Below are 4695 nucleotides of genomic sequence, written 5' to 3' on the forward strand. Positions count from 1 at the left end.
TGGATACTTCTCTAGAGTGTATGGTCCTAGTTACCCTGTTTTGGTTTTGTGCTTGTAGCTTAGGCTTCAACACATCATGATCTAAAAAGGATGTATTTCCTACTTCTGCCTTTCCACATTTGATTTTGAGTCAATTTCTGTGTAAGTTCCATGTACTACTGAGAAATAAGTATATATTTTTCTGTCCCCATTCCATTTTCTCTAAAAGTCTATCATATCTAAATTTTCTTAAATTCTGTTTAGTTCCTTAACTTCTTTCTTATTCATTTTGTGGTTTGAATTATCTAGTTCCATAGGGTGAGGTGGAGATCCTCCACTAGTAGGATTCACTAGTATAGCTTTGCTGGCTATTTCTTCTTGTGACTCTCTTCTAGGAATTTGGATGCCATACTACTTGGTGCATGTTATGTTTAGTATTGATATTACTTCATTATCTATGATATCCCTTTAGTAAGATGTAGTTTCTTCCCTTATCTTTTAAAATTAGATCTCCTTCAACCAAATCATTTCTAATGGAGCAGTAATGAACTGAACTAACTATGCCCAGAAAAAGAACTCTGGGAGATGACTAAAAACCATTACATTGAATTCCCAATCCCTATATTTATGCACACCTGCATTTTTGATTTCTTTCACAAGCTAATTGTACAATATTTCAGAGTCTGATTCTTTTTGTACAGCAAAATAATGTTTTGGTCATGTATACTTATTGTGTATCTAATTTATATTTTAATATATTTAACATCTACTGGTCATCCTGCCATCTAGGGGAGGGGGTGAGGGGATAAGAGGTGAAAAATTGGAACAAGAGGTTTGGCAATTGTTAATGCTGTAAAGTTACCCATGTATTATATATCCTGTAAATAAAAGGCTATTAAATAAAAAAAATAAAAAAAATAAATAAAATTAGATCTCTTTTTGCTTTTGCTTGATCTGAGACCAGGATCGCTCTCCCAGCTTTTGTTTTTTATTTTTTAGTTCAGCTGCAGCATAACAGATTCTGCTCCAGCCTTTTACCTTTATTCTGTATGTATCTCTCTACTTCAAATGTGTTTCTTGTAAACAACATATTATAGGATTCTGCCTTTTAATCCAGTCTGCTATCCACTTCTGTTTTATGGAAGAGTTCATCCCATTCACATTCACAATTAAAATTACAACTCTGTATTTTTTGACATCCTAATTTTCCCAAGTTATACTTTTCTATTTTCTTTCCACCTTTCCCTCCTCACCAGTATTTTGCTTCTGATCACTACCTCTTTCAATTTGCCCTCCCTTTTTTCAACCCCTCCCCCAATTCTTTTCTCCCTTTTCACTTTTACTTCTGTTCTTAGCCTCTCCTTTTCCTTTCTCCTCCTTCCCTATAGGGTGAGACAAGTTTCTATATTGAACTAAATATGTCTGATAATTTTTGAGCCAAATTCAATGAGATTAAGGTTGAAAAAATGTTCATCCCCTCATTTCTTTCCCTCAAATGTAATAGGTGCTTTTTGCCTCTGCACTCATGTATTTTACCATTTTATCTCCCCTTTCCTCTTCTTCCAATAAAATCTCTCTTCCACCCCTAGTTTTTTTTTATATCTTCAAATTAAAGTCAACTTATGCTTACATCCTCTAAGTACACCTCTAACAAAGATACAGTTCTCAAGAGTTATACCTGCTTTTCCATTAAGGGATGTAAACGTTTTAACCTTTAAGAAACAGTTTTTTTATTTGTCTTTTTATTTTCCTACACTTCTCTGGCGTTCTAATATTTGAAGATCAAATTTTCTGTTCAGCTCTGCTCTTTTCATAAAAAATAATTGAAAATCCCCTATATCACTGAATCACCACCTTTTTCTTTGAAAGATAATGCTTAATTTTGCTGGGTAGTTATTTCTTGGCTGCATTCCAAGTTCCTTTGCCCTCGAAGAATATCCTAATCCAGGTCCTTTGATCCTTTAAATTGGAAGCTGTTGGGTCTTGGGTAATCCTGATTTGGCTCCTTGATATTTGAATTGTTTCTTTCTAGCTGCTTGTAGTATTTTCTCCTTGATCTGATAATTCTGGAATTTAGCTACAATATTCCTTGGAGTTTTCATTTTGGAGTGTCTTTTAGGAGATGACCAGTGGATATTTTCAGCAGCTATTTTATTCTCTGGTTCTAGGATATCAGGGTAGATTTACTTGATGGTTTCTTGAAAGATGTTTTCCAGGCTCTTTTAAGAAATTTTTTAAAAAATGTTTTCATCATGGTTTTCAGGGAATCCAATAATTCTTCTGTTTCTTTTTCTAAACTCTCCTGCAAAGGTCTCATTTCCTTTTTCACCTCTTTTAAGATTCTTTTTGAATTCTTCCAAGAGTATCTTTTGAGTTGGAGACTATTTCATATTTTCCTTTGAAGCTTTATCCAGAGGTGTTTTACCTTTAGTGACCTCAGGGTTTGGGTTCTCTTCTTCCCCATCTCCACAATAGCTATGTATTATCAGAGTTCTTTTTGCTTTTTTGCATATTTTTAAAGGATGAGGTCTGTCTCTAGGGCACAGTGAAAGTTGTGCTGAGTTTCCTCTACAATATGACAGGAAGTTCACCCTGCCCTAGGGCTGGTGCTACAGTTTTCCCTTCTGAGCTGGGTCGTCCTTTCCAAGTCCTGACTGTTATACTGGGATTCATAGCTCACTCTTTGCTTTCTGTAGTGGTATTGGAGGTCTCAAATCTAATAGGTAATGCTGCTGTATTTTGGCAAAGAGTCTCCGGTATTTTTTCGCACAGGGCCCCTCTACCCCGGATCTCCCTGCACTATGCCTGTGCTGGGCCACAATCCCCCCCGACCCCCAACCCAATTTAAACAGACCTTTCCTAAAGTCCTTCCAAGACATCTTCTGCTGGAATTTTGTTATGCTCCAAATATTTGTAGATTTTTTCATTCCAAAATCCATTCAGAGGCTTGATCCTAGTGTTGATTCCAAGGGAAGCCAGGAAGTGCTCAGGCAAGGTCCTGTCTACTTTCCACCATCTCGGCTTCTTTCCCATTTATTTTCATTTTGTAGTATTTTTCCTCACATTTTGAGGAAAGCACCTTTCAATCCTATTCCTTCTAGTGTAATAGTAGTGGGTGTTGTCAAAAGCCTTTTCTGCTTCTATTGAGGTAATCACATTATTTCTGTTGGTTTTGTTATTGATATTGTCAGTTATGCTTATATGTCTTCTAATATTGAATTAGCCCTCTGTTCCTGGTATAAATCTTCCCTGGTAATAGTGTATGATCCTGGCTATATATTGCTGTAATTTCCTTGTGAGTATATTATTTAAATTTTTTTTAAATCAAAATACGTTAGTGAAATTGATGTATTATCTTTTTTCTGTTTTCACTCTTCTTGGTTTGGGTGTCAATACCATATTTATTCTGTAGAAGGAATTTGGTAGTACTCCACCAATTTTCATCAATCTTTAAGTATACTATCGTATCATCTGAAAAGTCTGATAATTTTATTTCCTCATTGTATGTTCCAATTCCTTCAATTTCATTTTCTTCTCTTATAGCTAAAACTAACATTTTCAGTACAATATTGATTATAGTGGTGACATTGAGCATCGATATTTTACTCCTTATCTCAATAGGAAACCTTTGGTTTATCCCCATTAAATATAATTCTTGCTGTTGGTTTTAGGTAGAGGCTTCTAATTTTGTGGGGGGGATATTTATTCCTATGCTCTGTATTGATTGTATTAGGAATGGCTGCTGTATTTTGTCAGGAGCTTTTTGTTTTCATCTATGAAGGTAATCATATTATTTCTGTTGATTGTATTTTTAATATGCTCTATTATTATAATGAACCAGCTCTGCATTCCTGGTATAAATCCCACTTAGGTCATAGTGTATTATTCTCATGATAAGTTGCTATAATCTCTTTGCCAATATTTAATTTTAAATTTTTCATCAGTATTCATTAGGGAAATTGATCTATAGTTTTCTTTCTCTGTTTTGACTCTTCCTGTTTTAGGTACAAACATTATTTTTATGAGGTAAAAATAATTTTTGAGGACTCCTTTCCCAACTATATTTCCAAATAATTTATATAATATGGGAATTAATTGTTTCTTAAAAGTTGGGTAGAATTCACTTGTAAATCCATATGGTACTGCAGACTTTTTTTCTTAGGCAATTCATTAATAACTTGTTCAGTTTCTTTTTTTTTCTAAAATGAGGCTGACTGTTTTATTTCCTCTTTTGCTAATCTGGATATATTCATCTCTTTTACTTAGATTGTCAGATTTATTGCCATATGGTTAGGTAAAATAGTTACTAATTATTGGCTTGATTTCCTCTTCATTAGTGCTGAAGTTACCCTTTTCATTTTTGGTACTGGCAATTTGGTTTTCTTCTTTCTTTTAATCAAATTAACCATAGATTTATCTTTTTTTTTAATCAAACCAGTTTTTTTCAGTTTTACTCCTTAGTTTTCTTTCTTTAAAATTTATTAATCTCTCCTTTGATTTTCAGAATTTCTAATTTGGCATTTAATTGGGTATTTTTAAATTAATTAATTGATTGATCTTTGATGTGCATTGCTTTATGAATCATGTTGGTAGAGAAAAATCAGAACAAAAGGGGAAAGCCATGGGAGAAGGAAAAAAGAAACACAGAAAAAAGAAATGAACATAACCTGTGTTGATTTACATTCAAGCTGCACAATTCTTTTTCTGGATGAAGGT

Source organism: Sarcophilus harrisii, chromosome X (genome assembly GCF_902635505.1).
Source record: "Sarcophilus harrisii chromosome X, mSarHar1.11, whole genome shotgun sequence".
Taxonomy (NCBI): domain Eukaryota; kingdom Metazoa; phylum Chordata; class Mammalia; order Dasyuromorphia; family Dasyuridae; genus Sarcophilus; species Sarcophilus harrisii.